Source organism: Artemia franciscana, chromosome 12 (genome assembly GCF_032884065.1).
Source record: "Artemia franciscana chromosome 12, ASM3288406v1, whole genome shotgun sequence".
Lineage (NCBI taxonomy): Eukaryota > Metazoa > Arthropoda > Branchiopoda > Anostraca > Artemiidae > Artemia > Artemia franciscana.
In genome coordinates, this window is record NC_088874.1 from 3,337,309 (window position 1) to 3,363,168 (window position 25,860).

General features: G+C 35.6%; 1 protein-coding gene across 3 annotated transcripts in view; it reads left to right on the forward strand.

Moving 5' to 3' along the window:
* LOC136033588 (uncharacterized) overlaps window positions 1-25,860 on the forward strand; it is a 109,445-nt gene that overhangs the window by 14,678 nt on the left and 68,907 nt on the right. For 2 of the 3 annotated variants that reach the window (XM_065714358.1, XM_065714359.1), the window contains exon 1: window positions 20,646-21,052. The exons of the other annotated variant lie outside the window; for it this stretch is intronic. The gene's annotated coding sequence lies outside the window, so the exon portion shown is untranslated. Of the gene's footprint in view, window positions 1-20,645; window positions 21,053-25,860 lie in introns of those variants that run through there. 3 annotated transcript variants of the gene reach the window in all.

Genomic DNA, 25,860 nt, shown 5'->3' on the forward strand with positions numbered 1-25,860 from the left:
GGTCTATTCATTCATCTGAGATTTTCTTTTGGCTGTTTCAAAATTAAGAAGTTTCTAGGGTAATATCACATATTTATCAATGCTTCCACGTTGCATCAAAAAAAAAAAAAAAAAAAAAAAAAAAAAAAAAAAAAAAAAAAAAAAAAAAAAAAAAAAAAAAAAAAAACAGTTAGTTAAATTCGGAACGCTTCTTCTCCGCAAAAATTCAAACATTAATAACATGTATATTTGCCAAGATGGAAAAAATTACGTAGGAAAAATTTAAACATGCAAGACACTTAATGTTAGTTTTTAGTTTACTCAACTACCGAGGACGTAAAAAAAAACAAAAAAAACCTGGACTCATCTCAGGCCTATTCATTCATATGAGATTTTCCTTTGGCTGTTTCAAAATTAAGAAGTTTCTAGGGTAATATCACATTTTTATCAATGCTTCTACGCTGCATCAAAAAAAAAAAAAAAAAAAAAAAAAAAAAAAAAAAAAAAAAAAAAAAAAAAAAAAAGCAGTTAGTTAAATTCAGTACGCTTCTTCTCCACAAAAATTCAAACATTAATAATATGTATATTCACAAAGGCGTGCCTTCAAAGAAAAACTATACCTTCTTAATCTGATTTGTGCCACATATATTTAGCTTAGTTTCTGCTTTTTTCACCCAAGTTCTTCTTTTCAAATTTGAGCACCGCTTAATTTTCAAATTTCAAATATGGTTTGTAAATTTTTACTTAACCAACTCAAAAAACAGGTTATATTTTCACTGTTCTTCGTATTTTGAAGACGCATATTCTAAAAAATGGATTTACTACACCACGACAAATTGTCCCCGTGGAAAATCCCACCTGAAGAAAATTCGCCCCCTTCACCCAAAAATTGAATGCATACTTCCCAATAACAAATACTGCACGAAACAATGGGCAAATTTCACAACTTACAAACCTTTCCCTAGGGGCACTGGGGGTTATGAAATCTCCAAACATATATTTATTTAGCCTTGCAACTATGCTGAATAAAATGGCCATCTCTAAGTTTTGATCGCTGGATTTTGAGAAAAAGGGCCGTGAAAGAGGCCTAGTTGCCCTTTTATTTTTTGGATCACTGAAAAAGAGAACTAGAACTTTTATTTTCAGCTTGAATGAACCCTCTCTCGATATTGTAAGACAACTGGGTCGATATGATTACCCCTGGGAAAAACAAACAATCAAAAACAAACACGTATCCGTGATCTTTCTTATGGCTAAAAATACAAAATTCCACATTTTCGCAGGTAGGAGCTTGAGACCTCTACAGTAGGGTTGGAAAATTATGTTGAAAATTTACCCAGGCATGTATCCTTAACATCTACACGCGTAAAATTGAATCGACAAAGAGAAAGCAAGACGCAAGAAGAATCTCGTATAGGAATTCTGGCAAATCTCACCAGTGTAAAAATTTTCCTGAAAAATTTTCTCAGGCTCGTAACCTTTGATGGGTAATACTAAACTTAATGAAAGTTATATATTTGGAATCAGCATAAAAATGGATTATTTCAGTTATTAGTTATTATTTCAGTTATTGCCTTAGTTTTTTTTTTTTTATAGCAACGATGGAAATGTTTTTAGCAACGATCCATTTTGCAATAAATCCCAAATTGGAGCATCTTTATTATAAAATTTGAACTATGCAGCTCATTTGAAAACTTTCTAGAAAGAGACTGCTTTCTAAGAATATCGTGAATTAGCCAGTGCATGAAGCTTTTTGTGCTTTCTTTCCTGTTTCCTCGGGAGTAACAACATTATGGAAAATAATTATGGCTATACATTCAGCTCTCTCAGAAAATTTAATAATTTAGAAAACAATCCCGTAATGAAACTAACCAGAGGGGAGCTTTGAAGAAAAGACAGACGAATTTGTAACTCACGCTTTTTAAGTATTCTTATTGCCTTAATTATTTTCTTAAGAAGACTAAGTTTAAAGTAATTATAATTAACAAAAATAAAACATTTGCACAACATATCGAGTTGAATTTTCCTATCAAACAGTTCGTGGTAACGAATATGGAGCAGCCAGGCTCAATAGTAACCGAAACTCTAAAAAGCAGAATTTTGATACCAATAGATATGTCATAAGAATTGCATTTTTATGCTAATTTCAAATGTGTAAGTTCCGTCAAGTTTAGTATTAACCATCATAGGTTACGAGCTTGACAAAATCTGCCTGGTCTTAGAAAAAAGGTGGAAACACCCCATAAAAGTGGCAGAATCCTTATGAAAGTCACATTATCAGATTCAGCGTATCAGAAAACCCTACTGTAGAGGTTTCAAGCTCCTACCTGCAAAAATTTGGAATTTTGTATTTTTTGCCATAAGAAAGATCACGGATGTGTGTTTTTTGTTTTTTTTTCCTTGGGTGATCGTATCGACTCAGTGGTCCTACAATATCGAGAGACGACCCCCCACACAGCCCCTGGGGAAAGGTCTTAAAGTTACAAAGTGTGTCCATTGTTTACATGTAGTATTTGCTTTTGGGAAGTATGCATAAATTTTTCGGGTGAGTGGAGCGAATTTTCTACAGGTGGAGTTTTCCACGGGGACAGAAGTTTTCAGGGGGTGAATTTTTCAGGGAATTTCTTACACTGGTGAGATTTGCAGGAATTCCTATACGATATTCTTCTTGTGTCTTGCTTTCTTCAATTTTACGCATGGAGATGTTAACAGTACACGTCTGGGGTAAATTTTCAACAGTATTGGATTGTCTAGAGCAGTGGTTCTCAAACTTATTTAGACACTGTACCTTTTTTTTACCCACAAACCATTTTAAGTACCCGTTCTCAGCTACCGGTACCAAGTAAACTATTGCTAAAATATAAATAAAATTGCCAGTCCTAGAGTTAAAGGGCCTTTTTATTTTATTTTGTTGATGGCTGGTTGTTTACCCCTTAAAAAGTTTTGCGTACCCCCAGGAGTACGCGTACCACAATGTGGAAAAACTGGTCCAGAGAATAAATCAGTCAGGAGGAGGGATTTTTCCATAGAGGTTTGGCCAGATTTTCTGGCATTATCTTAAAAAAAAAACGACCAGAAATAAAATTAATTTTTTTTAACTGAAAGTAAGGAGCCACATTAAAATTTAAAATGAACACAGAGTATTTCATATACGAGGATGGTTGCTCCTCCTCTATACTTTGGTCTTTACGCTAGAGTTTGAATTCTATCCCAATCAAACAGTTCGTGGTAACGAACCGTAGTAAGGAGCGACCCGGCTCAATAGTAACCGAAACTCTAAAAAATGGATTAAATGGATTAAAAAATGGAATAATTTTGATACCAATATTTACATCAAATGAATCGCATTTTAATGCTGATTTTAAATATAGAAGTTTCATCAAGATCAGTTATACCCATCAAAAGTTACAAGCCTGAGAAAATTTGCCTCATTTTAGAAAATAGGGGGTAACACCCCCTAAAAGTCAAACAATCTTAACGAAAATCACACCATCAGATTCAACGTATTAGAGAACCTTATTGTAGAAGTTTCAAGCTCCTATCTACCAAAATGTGGAATTTGACATTTTTTGCCAGAAGACAGATCACGGATGCGTGTTTATTTGTTTGTTTTTGTTTTTTTTCCCAGGGGTGATCGTATCGACCGAGTGGTCCTATATTCTTGTGGGAGGGCTCATTCTAACGGAAATTAAAAGTTCTAGTACCCTTTTTAAGTGACTAAAAAAATTGGAGGGCACCTAGGCCCCCTCCTACGCTCATTTATTTCACAAAGTCACCAGATCAAAATTCTGAGATAGCCATTTTATTCACCATAGTCCAAAAACCTAATAAATATGTCTTTAGGGACGACTTACTCCCCCGCAGTCCCCGTGGGAGGGGCTGCAAGTTGAAAACTTAAACCTGTGTTAACATATAGTAATGGTTAGAGGGAAGTGTACAGACGTTTTCAGGGGGATTTTTTGGCTTAGGGGAGAGGGTTGAGGGGGGGGGGGTACGTGGGAGGATATTTACATGGAGAGACTAATCATGGGAAAAGAGAATTTCAATGAAGTGGGCGAAGGCTTTTCTAGTTTTATTTGAATAAACAATGAAAAAATAAATATGAAAAGTTTTTTCTACTGAAAGTAAGGAGCAGCATTAAAACTTAAAACGAACAAAAATTATTACGCATATGAGGGGTTTAACTCCTCGTTATACCTCACTCTTTACGCTATGGTATTTTTAGTAATTTCAACTATTTATTCTACGGCCTTTGTGATTCAGAGGTCATTCTTAAGGAATTGGGACACAATCTAAGCTTTAGTGTAAAGAGCGAGGTATCGATGACGGTTGAACCCCCTCATATACGCAATAAAAACATACGAATATAGAAATTCGTTACCTCAGTTAATTCGTAAGTTACGTATATTTTTTACCATTTGTAAAATATTAAAAGTTCTAGCTGCTTTTTTAAGTAATCAAAAACTTGGAGGGCAACTAGGCCTCCTCCTTCGCTTCTTTTTTCTCAAAATATTCCGATTAATTGCAATTAATTAATATGCAAATTTAGTTTTAATTATTTATTTGCGGAGAACCGAGATCAAAACATGCATTAATTCAAAAACGTCCAGAAACTAAATAAAAAAACAAGTTTTTGTAACGGAAAGTAAGGAGCGACATTAAAACTTAAAACGAACAGAAATTACTCCGTATATGAAAGGGGCTTTTCCTCCTCAACGCCTTGCTCTTTACGCTAAAGTTTCTTCCTGTTTTAAAAAGTAGAGTTAAGAGAAAGGGTCAAACTTTCGCGTAAAGAGCGAGGCGTTGAGGAGGAAAAGCCCCTTTCATATACGGACTAATTTATGTTCGTTTTAAGTTTTAATGTCGCTCCTTACTTTCCATTACAAAAACTTGTTTTTTTTTATTTAATTCTTTAAGAATGACTCGTAAACACTATGTTCTTTTAATTAGAACAATAAGAAGTTTTTTTTTAAGAACTAAAAAAAACTCTAGCGTAAAGAGCGAGGTGTTGGGGAGGAGCAACTCTCCTCATATAAATAATAACATGAATACTTACAACCCCCATGGCTTCGCTTTCTCAGGATAAGAACATAATTTGCACTTTACTGAAAAAAAAAATACTGTGGATTGTCAGTTTAATACACATGTACGGATATTTATTCCTCCAACTCTTATACGAAACGATTTGTGTTTATTTTGAGTTTTAATGCGGCTGTTTACTTTCACTTATAAGAAAATTTGTTTATTTCATGAATTATTCGTAGTAAATGGCCCTCGTGTTTCAGGAGTCATTCTTAAATAATTGGAACAAAACGTCAAACTTTAGCGCAAAGAGCGTGATATTGAGTAGGGGACAACGCTGTTCATGTACAGATTAGCTTCTGTTCGCCTTAAGGTCTTACGCTGCTCCATAATTTCAGTTTAAATATCTTTCTTTTTTTTCTTTTTTTTTTCAAGCACCTGGGCCTATTTTGCTTATGAATTTTTACATGGACGGCACAGTCCCTCCCATGTTGAATGATGGACATATAATGGAATGGGTGATGAGAATGGGTATTGGAAGTGGAGGGGGATTTCCAGGTGTTTGACTTTCAAAAGAGCCCAGTTTGATGATTTACTACCATTTATGATATTTGAATTCTTTTTACAGCTATAAAAGTTTTTCCTCCCACCATCAAAATCTCTATCCAACTACCATGCTATCATTATATCCACCCAAAGGACCAGCTGAAGGGCATGTTTTCCCCAAGTTGCCTGGGAAGGGATCTTAAGAAGGATTGACAGGTAATTGGAATCCCCTTTTTTATTTTGTTACTTTTATTTTTTTCGATTGTTTTATTTTGTAGCATTTATCAAACAGTTCGTGGTAACGAACTGCAGTAAGGAGCAACCTGGCTTAACAGTAAACGAAAGTCTAAGAAACTTAATTTTGATACTAATAGATACATGAAAGGAATTGGATTGGTATGCTGATTTTAAATATATAAGTTTCATCAAATTTAGTGTCACCCGTGAAAAGATACGAGCCTCAGAAAATTTGTCTTATTTTGGAAAATAGGCGGAAACACCCCCCAATTGTCATAGAATTTTAACGAAAATCAAACCATCGTATCCAGCGTATCTGAGAAACGCAATTTAGAAGTTTCAAGCTCTTATCTACAAAAATGTGGAACTTCTTTTCTGCCAGTAGACCGATCGCGGGTGCATGTTTATTGTTTTTTTTTTCTTTACCCCAGGGATGATCGTATCGACCCACTGGTCCTAGATTATTACAAGAGGGCTCATTCTAACGGAAATTAAAAGTTCTAGTGCCCTTTTTAAGGGACCAAAAAAATAGGAGGGTACCTAGGCGTCCTCCCACGCTCATTTTTTCCTAAAGTCAACGGATCAAAATTTTGTTGTTCAGCATAGTCAAACAACATAATAACTAGGTCTTTGGGCGATGATTTACTCCCCGCAATCCCCAGGGGGGGCTGCAAGTTAAAAACTTTGACCAGTGTTTTCATACAGTAATGGTTATTGGTTTCAGGGGGATTTTTGTAGTTCGGGGGGTGGGGGGTTGAGGGGAGGAAGCTACGTGGAAGGATCCTTTCTTTGAGGAATTTTTCATGGGGAGGAGAATTTCCATGAAGAGGGTGCAAGATTTCCTGGCATTATTTAAAAAAATAATGAAAAAATAAATATGAAAAAGTTTTTTCAACTAAAACTAAGGAGCAGCATTAAAATTTGTAACGAACCTAAATTATTACGCCCATGAGTTGTTCATCTTCTCCTAAATACCTCGCTCTTTACGCTAAAGTACTATTAGCAACTTCAATTATTTATTCTACGGCCTTTATGATTCTGCGGTTATTCTTAAAGAATTGGGACAAAATTTAAGCTTTAGTGTAAAGAGATAGGTATTAACAAGGGAGCAAACCCTTTCATATACGTAATAAAATATCCGAATATAGTAGCTCTTTACGTTTGTTAATTCGTAATTAACGCATATTTACTACTAATAAAAACGTTCGTAAAAAAACTAAAAAAAATATTCGTATAAAATGTTCGTAAAAAGTTCTAGTTGCCTTTAAGTAACCAAAAATTGGAGGGCACGTGTTTTCTTAAAATGAGGAGAGGGGTTAAACGTCTTTCAACTCTTGATTGAGTAAACATCATTTATGAAAAGAGGATTGTCTGGCAACTATTCAGCTAGAAATCTGCTACTGTAGAAATCAAAAATAGAAAATTCATTTATTTACTATTTAAGCACTACTTTTATAGTTTTCTGTAATTCAAAGTTATTCTCCAACTGCTTAAATGCGAAGTTGATTAATGAAGGTGAAATTTTATTTCAAATTTATTCGTTGTTTCAACATAAGAAAAAATATTATTTGATACAAAAAAAACATGCAATTTAGTGAATTGTATATATTTGAAATCCCTCTGAGGTACCTTTTTGTTTCTTAGAGTTTCAATTACTATTTTGCCGGGTCGCTCCGTACTCACAGTTCGTTACCACGAACTGTCTGATTAATATTTTGCCAGGAATTCTGGTAAATGAGCTTCACAACTTTTCACAACAACTAGAATTCCTCTCATAAATTATTTCTGTAGCGAGACCAAATTCCTTATCTCCTACAACGTAAATCGAATAAAAGAAGCGTCTGCTTAATGTCTTTTTTTTGTTCCTGTCGAAGCACCAAGGTTTCAAAACACGTCTTGGCCGGTAACTGTCCTTACAGTGGCTTGTAGTAAATTTCAAATTCTGCCAGAAACTCAGTAGAAAAATTGTCTGAGGATTTAGGAATTGAAATAAAACAAGGATCTTTGATTATGACACAGATTGTGAAAATGAACCATTTCGTTCGCTGTCAAAGCATTACTTTTGTTGATTTTTTTGATACTTCAAGGCTATTAAATGTCAATAATTCAATTCAATGTCAATTCATTTAATTCAAGTGATTTAAATGCAAAGTTGTTTTAATTCATAAATTAAACCAAGTTTGAAGTCTGATTGTAATTCTACTCCGAAGAAGGAGCGCCAGCATAGCTGATAGTTCAATAGCCACATCAGTAATTTAAGTCCTGTAGTAGGCGGCTGTTAAGCTCATGATGAAGTGCTGATTGTTCAAAGTGAAGGGGAAAAGGGAGGGTAGTTGAACTTTCAGCTACGCTGGCACTCCTTCTTTGGAGTAGAATTACAATCAAACTTCATACCTGGTAAGTTTTCGTTTAATTTATCGATTCTACTCCAAATGGAGTGCCTTAGCTACGCTTCGAATTAAACCGAGATTTAAAATTTCAGCATGAGCTAAACCACCATTAATAATCAATAATAGCTCTCTCAAACAGTTCGTGGTAACGAATTGTTGTAAGGAGCGAACCGGCTCAATAGTAAACGAAACTCTAAAAATCGGACTTTTGATGCTATAAGATATAAAAAATAATCGGGTTTTTATGCTGATTGTAAATATATAAGTTTCATCAAATTTAGTGCTTGTCATCAAAAGTTACGAGGCTTAGAAAATACGCCTTATTTTGGAAAATAGGGGGAAACACCCCCTAAAACTTATAGAATCTTAACAAAAATCACACCATCGCATTCAGTGTATCAGAGAACCCTATTCCAAAAATTTCAAGCTCCTATCCATAAAAATGTGGAATTTCGTATTTTTTGCCAGAAGACAGATCACGGGTGCGTGTTTATTTTTTTTTTTTTGTTTTTTTTTTCTTTTCCCCAGGGGTCATCGTATCGACCAAGTGGTCGTAGAATGTTGCAAGAGGGCTAATTCTAACGGAAATGAAAAGTTATAGTGCCCTTTTTAAGTGACCAAAAAAATTGGAGGGCACCCAGGCCCCCTCCCACGCTCATTTTTTCCCAAATTCAACGGATCAAAATTTTGAGATAGCCATTTTGTTCCTCATAGTCAAAAACCATAACAACTATGTCTTTGGGGATGACTTACTCCCCCAGAGTCCCTGGCGGAGGGGCTGCAAGTTACAAACTATGACCAGTGTTTACATACAGTAATGGTTATTGGAAAGTGTACAGACGTTTTCAGGGGGATTTTTTTTTTGGTTTGGGAGATGGGGTTAAGTGGAGGGGGCTATGTGGGAGGATCTTTCCTTTGAGGAATATGTCATGGGTGAAGAGAAATTCAATGAAAAGGACGCAGGATTTTCTAGCATTACTATAAAAAAAACAAAACAATGAAACAATTAGCATGAAAAAGTTTTTTTCAATTGAAAGTAAGGAGTGGCATTAAAACTTAAAAGGAACAGAGATTATTACGCATATAAGGGGCTCTAAAAATACTTTAGAATAAAGAGCGAGGTATTTAGGAGGAGATAAATACCTTGCTCTTTATGCTAAAGTATTGTCAGTAATTTCAACTATTTATTCTACGGCCTTTCTGATTCAGGGGTTATTCTTAGAGAATTGGGACGAAACTTAAGATTTATTGTAAAGAACGAGGTATTAACGAGGGGACAAACCCCTTCATATACATAATAAAAATAAAAGAATATAACAGTTTGTTACGTAAGTTAATTCTTAAGTTACGTATATTTTTTACTAATAAAAATGTTCGTTAAAAATTAAAACTTCTAGTTGCATTTTTAAGTAACCGAAAAATTGGAGGGCAACTACGCCTTCTTCCTCACCCCTTATTTCTCAAAATCGTCTGTTCAAAACTAAAAGAAAGCCATTTAGCCAAAAAAAGAATTAATCTGCAAATTTCATTTTAATAATTTATGTGCGGTGAGCCAAAATCAAAAATGTATTGATTCAAAACGTTCAGAAATTAAATAAAAAAACTAGTTTTTTTTTACTGAAAGTAAGCAGCGACATTAAAACTTCAAACGAACAGAAATTACTCCGTATATGAAATGGGTTGTCCCCTCTGCAATCCCTCGCTCTTTACGCTAAAATTTGACTCTTTGCCTCAATTCTACTTTTTAAAACAATTAAAAACTTTAGCGTAAAGAGAGAGGGATTGCGGAGGGGAAAACCCATTTCATATACGGAGTAAATTCTGTTCGTTTTAAGTTTTAATGTCGCTGCTTACTTTCAGTTGTGGTCCTATCCTGCTTGTTTGGGCCCTAAAGATAAAAAAATTGAGATGTTTAGGACACGTTTTGTAGATGAAGGATGACAGATTGCCAAAGATTGTCCTTTTTGGCCATCCATCTAGGGCTAAACAAATAACAGGTCGTTCACAAATGGGGTGGCAAGAGATCTAAGAAAAGATTTAAAGGAAATCGGAACTTTATTGGAGGGTGTAAAGAGGGAGGCTGCTGCCGACTAATTTCTCCCTATTCCAAAATACGAAAAATCCCTTCTTCATTCTTAAACAGACAAATCGCAACTAACAAAATGAATCAAATAAAAGTTCATTACCATCCGAGTTCAGTATCTCGGCACTCACTTACGCAAAAACACACAGACAAAGACTTGAAATGTAAAAGGATTTAGCTGAAAGTATAATTTACATAGGTGATTCATGACAGAGACTTTTGATAGATTGGGACGGAGGACGAGTCTCAGATGGCTTAATGGTGCAGAGAATTGTTACAAGTGGTATTAGCTATGCTTTACTAACTTGAGTCTAAAACATATTAAAGACTTTTTCTTATGTTCGAGCAGACAAAAATACACCAAAATCTTTGGACATTTCTTTCTATTTCCAGCATGAACGAACAGGAGCTTATTTCAAACGAACTAGAATTATCCTGTAAATGGAAGGTCTACGTCCCTGAAACCCTACTGGTTTTGCTAAATTTTAACTGAAGTTCTTGTAGAATATTAAACGTAAGCGTATGTGAAGCTCCAAAATGTAATCTGAACAAAAAAGTTTCGTAAAAAAAAATATTTCCAGTACACTATGCCATTTTATGACTTATAGAAAAAAATTTCGGGTTGGCATTACAGGGGCATAAAAAGTCCCTAGAACTCATTGTAAGAACTTTAGCAACAAATGGTACTGAAACCGGTTTCTTTTTCTTTTTTTCCTTTTTCGGTGAGAATCTACATTATTTCTTCGTCTTTTTTCTTCTTTTTAGATAGATATTTCTTCTCTTTTCATTGCACTTCCTGAAGGACCATTTTTGAAACAGCTAAAAAGGTCTTTCTATTGATGGACATTATGAACATTAATGAACATTATGGACGTTCGTTGATGCACATCAATGGGTGGTATAAGCAAATAATAATTTACCATGAAAATCTAGTTGCAATAAAATTTGAATTGGTACTAAATGTTCTTTTTTAGTTTTTTTGGAGGGTTTCTTTGGATTTGGTTAAATTGGCCTCTGAAGAGTCCAAATAATATTCAAAAATATATATGATAATTAAATGGGCACGGGGGGGGGTCTAAATTATGTGTTTATGGACCAATTGTGATTTGATTAACCATTTTTATTTTCAAAGGCGTATTCAGGAATTTTATCAGCAAGGGGGGATATACAAAAAAAAACTTAAAAAAATGTACTGAAAATTAGTTTACATGAATTTTTTGTTACTTTTTACGTGTCAGACGAAAAAAAATTTGGGGGCTCCAACTGGGTGGCCCCTCCCCCTGAATACTGCCATCATTATACCCACAAAAAGTATAAAATCCTTCGTTTCGCGCTCTTTGTATACTTATTTGAATATATCTTTGTGTGTGTTGCACGCTTGCTTTGCTTGTCACTGACGCTTTACCAACAGCACCAACTCCTGATTTGGTTAGACAAAAAATGCACCTGGCTCACCGCCATTCCATGCCCCGTTGTCGTCACTAAACGAAAGATCTTTTGGGTACTCGAGGGCTTCTACTGCTTTCGGCTACTCTGGATCAGATTACCTAAACTTAACATCATCACAGCCAATGCCCTTTCCATATGCTGCTCCATTTTTTGGTTGTGATTCGAGAGTGAATACACCAGAAGCATCCCTTTCACCAATTATAGCCTTTTCTATGATGCCTGGTGAATTGCATTGCTTATAGCTTCTTTTTTTTTTATCAGTACAGGTAAAGGTTTTTATCACAGCCTATGCCTCTCCTTTATGCTTTACCATTTTTGGGTGGTATTGAAGGGTGGATAAACCAGGCTCTTTGGCCTGTTGTAGCCTTATGTTTAATTTATTTATAATGGAAGGCAAGGCTTTACCCTGGGGGGTGGGGTAGTGGTATAGGTTTGACCCCCCTCCCCCGAAGTTTCTGTCTGACTCTTAAAAACGTAAGAAAATTCCACATGAACCAATTTTGATGCCTTTTTAAAACTTTTTAACTCCTTCTCCTCCCCCCCTCCTGAACAAAATTCCTGGACACGGCCTTGATGGACGGAAAAATACCGACAAATGAGAAAGTAAACAATGAAAATGAAAAACTGAAAATTGTAAATAAAAAATAAGAAAAAGTAAAAAACACAAAAATTATAAAAGTATAAACAACTATTGTAGTATACAACAACATTTTAGGAAGAAAAGAGAAAAAAGGAAGAACTACTAAAATAAAATAAAAATTAAATTTATTGAACTACATAAAAGACTTCAAATGAACAAATTGGAGTTGAACTTAAAGGCATAACAACTGAATTTGTAGCCGAGGTGAATGGGCAACTCATATGAGAGGGAGGAGGGGCCTGAAATGATAATGCCATTTGTCATTGTGTAGTCAAGTCTTCGCTTTTGACATATTTTTTATTGTTTTACATGGATTGTTTTTGTATTACTATATATATTTATTTTCTTTCACAGCCTATATTCAACTGATCAAAATGGAAAAAAAAATTAACTCGAAGTAAAAAAAACAAAAAAAAACAACAGCATTTCTATTTTTACTTCACCGTTACTCCAAGAGAGCCTCTTTTAATTTAGTGCTTATTTTAAGGTTTGTTTTGTTTTATTTTGTCTTACATTTTTTTAATTTTATTTTCCTTTGGTCTGAGGGTTGTTGAGCAATTTATCTCTCCTTTTTTCACTGTCAGGAATTATTCTTGTTTTTTCTTCTCCATTCTTTTTTATTTATTTTTATCTTGCCATGTATAGCCATTATGGTCTTAGAAGTTGTTTATGTTCGGTCGTAAAGACGGTTATCAACTCCTATAACGCTTTGTGATATAGGCTATCACCAAGTTCTTTAGAATTTCCAAGATCCTCTACCTTTCATTTTTAAGTATGAAGTATTTTATAGCATTTTTAAGTTCATCTAGTTTAATAACTATTAGTTCCATAGAATATCCAAAAATTTCAATAAAAATTACAAACTTTTATAGGATATCCGTTTCCACCGTCAGTAATACCAGGAATGATGTCGCCAACTCCAGGTGGCTTTGAAATGCAAAACATCACCGCTATGCAGTAAATTATGCAGCGACTTTTCCTTCAATCGGCAGTTGCTCAGAATATACAGATACAACAGAAATTATTGCACAAAATGAAGCACTACAACAGCTACTTCAAGAGAGTGCGGTAAGTCCTTAAAAAAATTGTAAGGAACGCACCAAAGGGATTCAGGCCGTGGAGTTGCTAAAATGTGACATTATACCTTAGAGATGCAACTTTTCAAAAGATATGTGTATTAAATTACTAGTCAAAAGCAAGTAGGTTACGTCATCATGCAATTTTCGTCGAAAATAGCATTTGAATTTCATATCAGGGGAGAGGGGGGCAGGTTCGTTACGTTTTTTTCTTTTTGGCACCTTAAGAATTTTTTGAAATGCAACCGAATCCATTTTTGTCCGATTATCTAGAATGATATTAGATAGAATGATATGAATCCCGTTACCCTCATCCCTCTCTTCGCATATACCAGGTTCCCATGAACTATTTTTTCCTGACCTGCCTCAGACCGGGAGTAGATTTGGACATGATGGGGGAGCTCTGGGCACCTATTTTTCCCATACTCAGGAGTGGGTCAAATTTTCATTTTGCTTTTATTTCAGATATATAGTAACATTCTGTAGTAAAAATGTAAAAAAGGTAAAAAACTTGAACCTTCTAGTGAAGGTTCTGGATACTGCCCAGATTTAACCCAAACGTTATTGCTGAGGCAATCTGAGTAACTCCAGTGGTAACTGTTGTAAATGGTTGTAGTAGTAGATCCCTAGTAATTGTTGGACAGGGTAGTTTGAGCTTTACGTCTTTAATATTAACTTGAGCAATGTCATCCACATCTGGAAAAATGAACTTCAGGCTGGTGCCTAATTTCTTCTTCGTAAGCTTGATCTTGAGCTCATCCTTCTCCATCATTGTAGATGAAGGAGTTTTGGTTCTCAAACTTAATTAAGACGAAATCCTCGGGAAGCACTGTCTCTAGATCACCAGGCTCTGCTCCAAATTTAAACTCTGGTCCAAGTCACTTTCATCCTGATATTGAGTTACTGCTGGGTCTGAATAGGATTCGTTTTCCTCCAGAATAGGTTTCAAGGACTTCTTGGGTTTTTTCTTCCTTCCCTTTCTTCCTCTGCTCTCTTCTTCTTTTCTTTCTCCTTTAGCTTGATTGTCTTTGCTTTTGAAGCTGCTTCGATTGTATCCTTTTCAGGAGTATCCGTGAGTGCCTTTGAAGCCCTTTTCTTGCCACCTTTACCATTGGTCTTGCAGGATGGAGCTTTTGGATATGATCTAATGTCTTCAGGGAGCAGATGTGGAGCATTTTCAGCTGCTGATCCAAGAGATAAGATGGATGTTTGGTCTGTATCGTCATTTTTGTGACCTTTAGCTGAAGGCTGTTCTAGTATATCACTCACAGATGTCGAAAAAAAAGATTCTGGACTCGCAGTTGCCACTACTGGTGATGAAAGCTGCTCTGGTCTGTTACTAACTGATGCAGCATAGAAATCATCGTCGCTAAATGTAGTTGTAGTGAACGGCCAAATACCAGCTAAGTGAAATCAGATGTGATATTTTCCATGGTAATAGCCACTGGATATGCATTACCGACTAACTGACCTATGTCGGTAATTTGGATCCTCTGGAACGGGTGACTGTTCATCCGGTTGCGGAAAGATCTTTAGTGCCACTTTCAGGGGGCCAAACACGGCAACATTTAGTGGTTGGAGTCAATGGCTGTAGTGAGCTTGGAATAAAAGTATAACAATACTGCTTTATACTGCAAAATAACGATCTCCAGGCTAATGTGGCTTTCATGATTATCTAGTAGCAGAAGTGCAGGGACTTACTTGGTGCACCTGCTTGAAATGCTTTTTGAAATGCTTGATAATCTCCATGAAAGTGCTAACTGTCATCCATCCTGTTGTCTGGGCTAGACCCAAGCTGCCAAGGGGCGGGGGGCTCCAAAGAGGAAGGGTGGCTTGTAGATTTTGCGTGGGAAGACAAGTTGAGTTAAGCCACAGTGTATCTGTGACGATCTTAAGAGGTAGCATTTAAGAGAGGCTTCTTGCTCATTTGTTAAGATCTTGCGTGAGGATAATCCCTCGATTCATGTTCCCATGTTAGGAACCTCTTTTTCTGATATTGTTGCAACTTTGTATGGAAAACGCACCCTTCTAACGCTTGTGGCGAAATTGTCACCGATTGTTGACCACGGAATTCTGAATGTAGCAGATACACTTCTGATCGTCTTTCTTTTGTCTCTACAGCTCTGACTGTAGCTGATATAATTTTGTCTTAAACAGTGGGTGTTTCGCGTTTTGGCTTGTAAGTTTAAAGCATGTCTGAAAGAAAAGTGACTTCGTTAACAAGTAGGACAAGTTTGCAAGACTTAAAACCAAAAACTCCAGTTATAATGGCTTCTTAAAAGATACAAATATATTTTAGTGAAAGATAGGGTACTCAGGTCCAGACATGTCCAAACCTGCCCCAATCATTTTTGTTCGAACCTGCCTATAGTGCCATTTTTCAGAATTAAATTTGTAGCTCTCATGCTCCTGATCCGATCTTTTGATATTTTTGTGCCACATGATAGCCTCAATGTTTTAATATCTACGGAAAAATCAACGACGGTGTAATTGGTTTCTAAATTACGAAAACAAGGTGTCAAAGAGATTCCGTGAAACTTACTTTCATGCAAAACAGTGACTCTTAGCTCCGTTTACTTTAAATGCTTGACTGTAACTGCTAGAATTTTGTTTACAGAAGATCCTTGTATGTTTACGGGTTCTGAAAATAAACGGCACGTAGTTTAAAGCTCAAGAATGCGGTTTGCAGAGCCGATGTTCGGACCAGCTCCTATGACGGACCTGACCCCTCTCACCCCTATCTCTTGTTAATAATAAAAAGCAGTAGATGTAACAATTTCCAATCAAATGAGTTTTTAAAGATCTCTTGGTGATGTTTCAGAGCCCCACTTGCAGTGATGTAAAAAAAGAAGACATATCATGCTTTCTATACGTAGAAGATATTTTCTTTGTTGCCTAGGATTAGGGACAGAAATTTTTCTATGAAAGGTTTTTGGCTATGGATATTCCTATGATGAACTTTTTTGTTACTATGGGCTAGATTTCATTCTTTACTAGGTTGCAGTATATTTTGCAATCATGATTAGGATGATGGACCCTGTCTTAACAAGCTTCCATTTTGGAGAGATTCGTTACCTTGTGGTGTTTTGTATACAAGTGGCAAGCTATGTAACTTCCCTTTAAGTATTTTTGCTAATTTATTTCTTTTTTGAAGGTTTTCTAAAGTTTCAAAATGTTTCCGATTTATTATTGAAAAAGATGGTCGTATTTTCTGTCGGTATTTACGGTATTATAGAAAACAATTTTAAAGTATCAAGACATATGATAGTATACCTGACTGTCATATTCACAAAGACAGCCCGGTGGAATGCCTGAAAATTCAAAAATAGTGAAATAGAAAAAAGCAAAAAGAAGAATAAAGAATAAGAAAAAAGGAAAATAAGTAAAGATCAAAAACGATATGCGTAATTTCAGGTGCCAAGGACAAAAAATAGAAACTTTTTTTGCCCCCCTCCCTTTGGGCCCATCTTAGGTTTATTCGTACCTGAAAATTACGATTTTCATTAATTTTTCTTTTGGTTGTTTCAGAATAATTAAGATTTTAGAGCAGCATCAAATCCTTGCTATCGTTGTTATGTTGGAATGTGAAAAGAAAAAAGCAAGTCTAATTAGTTAAAATTCATAGAGTGTTCTCCTCTATAATAATCTGACACCAACAATCTGTTGATTCTCAAAGACAACTATACCTTCAAAGAAAAGCAACAACTTCTAAACCTGTTAGGCATCATACATTCGTAGCTTTTTTTTTATTGATTTTTCACTTACATTCTTTTTTTTTATCTGATACCTGCTAAAGTAAAAAGCTGCGAAACTATATATGGAAGTCTTTTTCAGTAAAATTATATTTTTTCTGATTTTTAAGATGCATATTTATGGCAGTGTAAGTTTCCACTTGGTTAATTTAAAAATCAGATTTCATTTTAAAACTTTTATTCAGTTAAAGGTGTTCTTTCACAGTTGAAAAAAAAGTTGGAAGTATAAGAAAAAAATTCAGCAAAAAATAATTATCGGTAAAATTTTTTTGCCGATAATCCCCAAAATATGAATTCTACATGAAAAAACTACCTCGAACACAATTTGGTTTACAAAAGACACCATCGTGGCATACGAGGCCGTCATGGTTTTTTTTCAAGCCGTGCTAGGCCATTTTTTAGATATATCAGATTGACCTTGCTTTGTAACACGGATCCCATAAAAATAAGAGTAGGATTCGAAAACATAAGAGGAGCGTGAAATCACATAGTTGATTAAATCCCAAAAGAAACAGAATATAAACTTTTCTTAAAACAAAAAGTCAGTCATATCATAAAAAGTGACATCACGCAATTGATTGGAATTGATTGGGATGTAGACTGCTTGGCGCAGCTGTGAATTGTTAAAAGCAGCAGTAATATTTTCACTGTCTTTGGCACTTTAGGATTATACTGATAAGCATAGAAGCATGTGATTTCTACTTCTGCGTCCATGGGAATTCTATATTTTAATCCATTTGAGGAACTTTTGATCGTGCTAGAAATAAAACTTAGTAGAAAAAATGTATAAAACCGTAAAATGTTGCAAGAGCTGGTCAGCAAACTGAATAAATAAATGTGGAAATAAATAAGAAATAAAGAATAAAAAAGGCACTATTATATATTGACGTAAAAAAAAGGGACGAAAGAGTTCTGGTAGTGATTGTCCGAGCAAGCACAGGCACAACTTTTAGTTTTTGTCTCGTACGGCTGACTCTCAGGGCTTCTGGGGGTAAAATTTTACGGTAAGCAGGGCTAGATAGCAGCAAAATCTTTAGTGGGATGTGCTTACCACAGAGTTAGTGAAGAGAGGCAACCCATCGTCCCATCTTTAAAGAATTGATTGGGTTTTGATATGACTGCTTTTAAGGTAGACTCTCCTTTATAATGGTGGCTCAAAATTTGACATAATAAGAACAAGTTAACACACCAGCGGATAAACACGGAAAGGGGCAAAAGTGTCGGGTTATTCGCTTCCCCCTTACTTCCCCTTGGCTGCCTCCCTTCTTCCCTTTCCCTTTGGCATTCCTCCCTTCCTCTGCCCTCTGACACACGCTTAGCAATTACCGAGAATCGCTTACAATATCACACAAACCTAATTATTACCGCTGATAGTAGCTAGATAAAAAATACCAGTTTTTTTTTTAACTGCAAGTAAGGAACGACAGTAAAACTTAAAACGAACAGAAATTATTCCGAGTATGAAAGGGGTTATCCCCTCCTCAACACCTCGCTCTTAAAGCTAAAGTTTTTTATGGTTTTAAAAAGTAAAGTTGTGAGAACGAGTCAAACTTTAGCGTAAAGAGGGGGGAAACCTAAAATCTTGGAAAACACTTAGAGTAGAGGGATCGGGATGAAACTTGATGGGAAAAATAAGCGCAAGTCCCAGATACATGATTGACATAATCGGAACTTATTTGCTCTCTTTGGGGTAGTTGGGGGGGGAGTAAGTCTTAAAAATTAGAAAAATGAGGTATTTTCAACTTACGAACGGGTGATCGGATCTCAATGAAATTTGATATTTAGAAGGATATCGTGTCTTAGAGCTCTTATTTTAAATCCCGACCGGATCTGGTGATGGGGGCGGGGAGTTGGGAGGGGGAAACCTAAAACTTGGAAAACACTTAGAGTGGAGGGATCGGGATGAAACATGGTGGGAAAAATAAACACAAGTCCTAGATAGATGATTGACATAAACGGAAAGGATCCGCTCTCTTTTGGGTAGTTGGGGGGGGGGGTATTTCTGAAAAAATAAAAAAATGAGGTATTTTTAACTTACGAACGGGTGATCGGATCTCAATGAAATTTGATATTTAGAACGATATCGTGGCTCAGAGCTCTTATTTTAAACCCGACCAGATCTGTTGACATTGGGGGGGGGGGGGAGTTGGGAGGGAGAAACCTAAAAATTGGAAAACACTTAGAGTGGAGGGATCGGGATAAAACTTGGTGGAAAAAAACACGAGTCCTTGATACATGATTGATATAACCAGAACGGATCCGCTCTCTTTGGGGTAGTTGGGGGGGGGGGGTTAATTCTGAAAAATTAGAAAAAATGAGGTATTTTTAACTTACGAACGGGTCATTGGATCTCCATGAAATGTGATTTTTAGAAGGATATCGTGTCTCAAAGCTCTTATTTTAAATCCTGACCGGATCTGGTGACATTGGGGGAAGTTTGGGGTGGGGAGACCTAAAATGATGGGAAACGCTTAGATTGGAGGGATTGGGATGAAACTTGATTGGAAAAATAAGCAAAAGTCTTGCATACGTAATTTATATAACTGGAACGGATCCGCTCAATTGCGGGGGGGGGGAGGTAATTCTGAAAAATAAGAAAAATGACGTATTTTTAACTTACGAAGGAGTGATCGGATCTTCATGAAACTTCATATTTAGAAGGACCTCGTAACTCCGATATCTTATTTTAAATCTCGACCGGATCAAACGTATTTGGGGGGGGGCAGTTGGGGGGACCAGAAATCTTAGAAAATACTTAAAGCGGTGAGATCAGGATGAAACTGGATGGGAAGAATAGAAACCTGTCTAAGATACGTGACTGACATAACTGGACGAGATCTGCTCTCTTTGGTGGAATTGGGAGGGGGGAGGTAATTTTGAAAATTGAGGTATTTGTAACTTACGAAAGGGTGACCAGATCTTAATGAAATTTGATATTTAGAAGGATCTTGTGCTATAAAGTTCTAATTTCAAATTCCGACCAGATCCTGTGACATTCTGGGGAGTTGGAAGGGCGGATCCGCTCTCTTTGGGGGAGTGGGGGCGAGGGTTAATTCTGAAAGATTATAAAAATGAGGTATTTTTAACTTACGATTTAAGAAGGAAACATGTTTGAGAAGGAAGCATGATATGAAAACAATTTACAATATGCATAACAATTGTAGCAAACAGGTTTTGCATGGAACCCCCTATATTTTACCTCCCCCCCCTTAATGTGTAAATATACAGTCGAAATTATATATTTCCCCTCTATTCCCCCAATGCGTCTCTCTTGTTTCATACCTTGTACTTATTAATTGAATTAACTGTTTAAAAGAACAACCGGAAAACAAGTGATGGGTGACAGAATGCATTGGTTTTATATAATTTGGACTATATATTTGCTTTTTAGGGGAAGGGGGGTTGGCGGTAAAGTATAGGGGAGATCCATGCAAAAGGTGTTTGCTACAGCTATTGTGCTTATTATGAAATGTTTTCTTAACATGTTTCCTTCTCTAGGCTTATACCCCTAAGCTGTAACTATTGCTGACGAAATTGGAATTCCCTAAGAAGCAAAGTCCTGCGGATGTAACTGTTCCAGTCATCTATGCAGTCAGCACAGTAAAGCGAAAATATTTTTACACTGTGACAGTCATCAATGATGATTTCACATTCATGAACTTTAGCTATTGACTTTTAATTAGTTCCCAGTCCTTTGGGCACAGACAACGCGGGTTTTAATGCGCAATTTAAATACGTATTTAAAACGTTTTCCATGAATTTGATGAGCAGAAATGGAAGTCATTCAAGAATCTATGTCAAAAGATAAGGATAAAATTGTAACTGAAGTGTATGAAAAAATTCCTACCTATAAAGAACGGTGTCGATAATACAAAAGGGTAAGGTAATAATTTTTGATGTTATTCTAAAGTCTGGTTTATAATAATTGCCAATAAACAAAGTACAGCAAATTCGATAACTCTAGTACCGAGTCTAACTTTAGGTTCTGACCTTCTCACAAGTGCCAAATGAGCTCTTGGCTCTTGGCTCTTCCGACCTCGTACCATATGAGCTCTCGGCTCTTCCGACCTCGTCACAAGTGCCATATGAGCTCTTAGCTCTTGTTATTCTATATTGGTATCCTTTTATATTGCAATATCTTATAGAAAAGCCAAAACTTTAGTTCAACAGATGCATGAATGATGGATTTTTCTATCCCTTATAAAAATTCAATATTGCAGGACGTTATGTTCCATGTTTAGTAACCGCTGAAAGAGCCTATTTCTTGGTTCATTTGATATATCTCAAGCGTTAATAAAGCAAAAGGTCATCCAAGGTACCCTAGAAAATGAAAATAGGTCCAAAATATTTCCTCCTCATAGGTAAAACCTGACTGACATTAGTTAGATTAAAAATTTAACAGAAATTAGGAAACTACAACAGCGGCTCCATTTGAAATTCAGGTTTACTTATAATTACGAAAGTTGTCTTACTAGATCATTGAAGCATTATGCGCAAAGGCGTATCCAGTATTTTGTTTTCAGGGTGGGGGGGGTACAAGATTTTTAAGACGAATCAAAATGTGCATGTATGTATGTTTTTAAGTGTTTACGAGTTGGAGAAAATATTTTTTGGGAGGTTAGTCGTTTCAAACCTGCCGGGTAAATCCCCTTCCCTGGATACGACCTTGGTTACAGGAATAGCGTAGGAAATGTTATCAAATATTCTCCTAGTATTTTTGATTGTATTATATAGTACCTAAGCAAACATATATGCTAGTTTACTCTTCTTCACTACTGGGAGAAGAGGGCGGGGGGAATTTTGAGTCTTCTAGATTTTTCAAGCTACATTGCTCCATGAATTTGAAATTGGGGTTCCCTAAAGTAGGAAAAATTTAAACCTGGAAGATACTTAATGTTAGTTTTTAGTTTATTCAACTACCGAGGACATAAAAAAAAACCTGGACTCATCTTAGGTCTATTCATTCATCTGAGATTTTCTTTTGGCTGTTTCAAAATTAAGAAGTTTCTAGGGTATTATCACATTTTTATCAATGCTTCCACGTTGCATCAAAAAAAAAAAAAAAAAAAAAAAAAAAAAAAAAAAAAAAAAAAAAAAAAAAAAAAAAAGTTAGTTAAATTCGGAACGCTTCTTCTCCGCAAAAATTCAAACATTAATAATATGTATATTTGCAAAGATGGAAAAAATTAAGTAGGAAAAATTTAAAAATGTAAGACACTTAACATTAGTTTTTAGTTTATTCAACTACCGAGGACGTCAAAAAAAAAAAAACAAAAAAAAACCTGGACTCATCTTAGGCCTATTCTTTCATCTGAGATTTTCCTTTGGCTGTTTCAAAATTAAGCAGTTTATAAAAAAAAAAAAAAAAACAGTTAGTTAAATTCAGTACGCTTCTTCTCCACAAAAATTCAAACATTAATAATATGTGTATTCGCAAAGGCGTGCCTTCAAAGAAAAACTATATCTTCTTAATCTGATTAGTACCACATATTTTTAGCTTAGTTTCTGCTTTTTTCACCCAAGTTCTTCTTTTCAAATTTGAGCACCGCTTAATTTTCAAACTTCAAATATGGTTTGTAAATTTTTACTTAACCAACTCAAAAAAGTTTGACTCTTTGCCATAATTCTGCTTCTTAAAACAATTAAAAGCTTTAGCGTAAAGAGCGAGGGATTGCGGAGGGGACAACCCATTTCATATACGGAGTAATTTCTGTTCGTTTTAAGTTTTAATGTCGCTCCTTACTTTCAGTTAAAAAAAATAGTTTTTTTATGTAATTGAGAAAAAGGGCCGTGAAAGAGCCCTAGTTGCCCTTTTATTTTTTGGATCACTGAAAAAGAGAACTAGAACTTTTAGTTTCAGCTTGAATGAACCCTCTCTCGATATTGTAAGACGACTGGGTCGATATGATTACCCCTGGGAAAAACAAACAATCAAAAAGAAACACGTATCCGTGATCTTTCTTATGGCTAAAAATACAAAATTCCACTAGTTCGCAGGTAGGAGCTTGAGACCTCTACGGTAGGGCTGAACAATTATGTTGAAAATTTACCCAGGCATGTATGCTTAACATCTCCACGCGTAAAATTGAATCGACAAAGAGAAAGCAAGACGCAAGAAGAATCTCGTATAGGAATTCTGGCAAATCTCACCAGTGTCAAAATTTTCCTGAAAAATCAATCCTCTGAAAACTTCCCTCCCCACGACAAATTGTCCCCGTGGAAAATCTCACCTGTTGAAAATTCGCCAAACTCACCTGAAAAATGTATGCATACTTCCCAATAGCAAATACTACAAGTAAACAATGGATACATTTTGTAACTTAAAGACCTTTCCCGAAGGGCTGTGGGGGGGGGGTCATGAAATCTCAAAAGGTATGGCCTCTCCCGATATTGTAGGACCACTGAGTCGATACGATCACCCCTGGAAAAAAAACGCATCTGTGATCTTTATTATGGCAAAAAATACGAAATTCCACATTTTTCCAGGTAGGAGCTTGAAACCTCTACAGTAGGGTTCTCTGATATGTTGAATCTGATGATGTGATTTTCATTAAGATTCTATGAATTTTAGGGTGTGTTTTTCACACTTTTTTTGAAAATCGGGCAAATTTTCTCAGGCTCGTAACCTTTGATGGGTAATACTAAACTTAATGAAAGTTATATATTTGGAATCAGCATAAAAATGGGTTATTTCAGTTATTAGTTATTATTTCAGTCAATTCCTTAGTTGTTTTTTTTTATAGCAACGATGGAAATGTTTTTAGCAACGATCCATTTTGCAATAAATCCCAAATTGGAGCATCTGTATTATAAATTCGAACTATGCAGCTCATTTAAAAACTTCCTAGAAAGAGACTGCTTTCGAAGAATATCGTGAATTAGCCAGTGCATGAAGCTTTTTGTGCTTTCTTTCCTGTTTCCTCGAGAGTAACATCATTATGGAAAATAATTATGGCTATACATTCAGCTCTCTCAGAAAATTTAATAATTTAGAAAACAATCCCATAATGAAACATTAACCAGAGGTGAGCTTTGAAGAAGAGACAGACGAATTTGTAACTCACGCTTTTTAAGTATTTTTATTGCCTTAATTATTTTCTTAAGAAGGCTAAGTTTAAAGTAATTATAATTAACAAAAATAAAACATTTGCACAACAGATCGAGTTGAATTTTCCTATCAAACAGTTCGTGGTAACGAATATGGAGCAACCAGGCTCAATAGTAACCGAAACTCTAAAAAGCAGAATTTTGATACCAATAGATATATCATAAGAATTGCATTTTTGTGCTAATTTCAAATGTATAAGTTCCGTCAAGTTTAGTATTAATCATCAAAGGTTACGAGCTTGAGAAAATCTGCCTGATTTTAGAAAAAAGGTGGAAACACCCCATAAAAGTGGCAGAATCCTTATGAAAGTCACATTATCAGATTCAGCGTATCAGAAAACCCTACTGTAGAGGTTTCAAGCTCCTACCTGTAAAAATTTGGAATTTTGTATTTTTTGCCATAAGAAAGATCACGGATGCGTGTTTTTTGTTTTTTTCCTTGGGTGATCGTATCGACTCAGTGGTCCTACAATATCGAGAGACGACCCCCTGCACAGCCCCTGGGGAAAGGTCTTAAAGTTACAAAATGTGTCCATTGTTTGCATGTAGTATTTGCTTTTGGGAAGTATGCATAAATTTTTCGGGTGAGTGGAGCGAATTTTCTACAGGTGGAGTTTTCTACGGGGACAATCTGTCGTGGGGAGAAGTTTTCAGGGGTGAATTTTTCAGGGAATTTCTTACACTGGTGAGATTTGCAGGAATTCCTATACGATATTCTTCTTGTGTCTTGCTTTCTTAAATTTTACGCATGGAGATGTTAACAGTACACGTCTGGGGTAAATTTTCAACAGTATTGGATTGTCTAGAGCAGTGGTTCTCAAACTTATTTAGACACTGTACCTTTTTTTACCCACAAACCATTTTAGGTAACCGTTCTCAGCTACCGGTACTAAGTAAACTATTGCTAAAATATAAATAAAATTGCCAGTCCTAGAGTTAAAGGGCCTTTTTATTTTATTTTGTTGATGGCTGGTTGTTTACCCCTTAAAAAATTTTGTGTACCCCCAAGGAGTACGCGTACCACAATGTGGGAAAACTGGTCCAGTGAATAAATCAGTCAGGAGGAGGGATTTTTCCATAGAGGTTTGGCCAGATTTTCTGGCATTATCTAAAAAAAAAGACCAGAAATAAAATTAATTTTTTTTAACTGAAAGTAAGGAGCCACATTAAAATTTAAAATGAACACAGAGTATATCATATACGAGGATGGTTGCTCCTCCTCTATACTTTGGTCTTTACGCTAGAGTTTGAATTCTATCCCAATCAAACAGTTTGTGGTAACGAACCGTAGTAAGGAGCGACCCGGCTCAATAGTAACCGAAACTCTAAAAAATGGATTAAATGGATTAAAAAATGGAATAATTTTGATACCAATATTTACATCAAAAGAATCGCATTTTAATGCTGATTTTAAATATACAAGTTTCATCAAGATCAGTTATACCCATCAAAAGTTACAAGCCTGAGAAAATTTGCCTCATTTTAGAAAATAGGGGGTAACACCCCCTAAAAGTCAAACAATCTTAACGAAAATCACACCATCAGATTCAACGTATTAGAAAACCTTATTGTAGAAGTT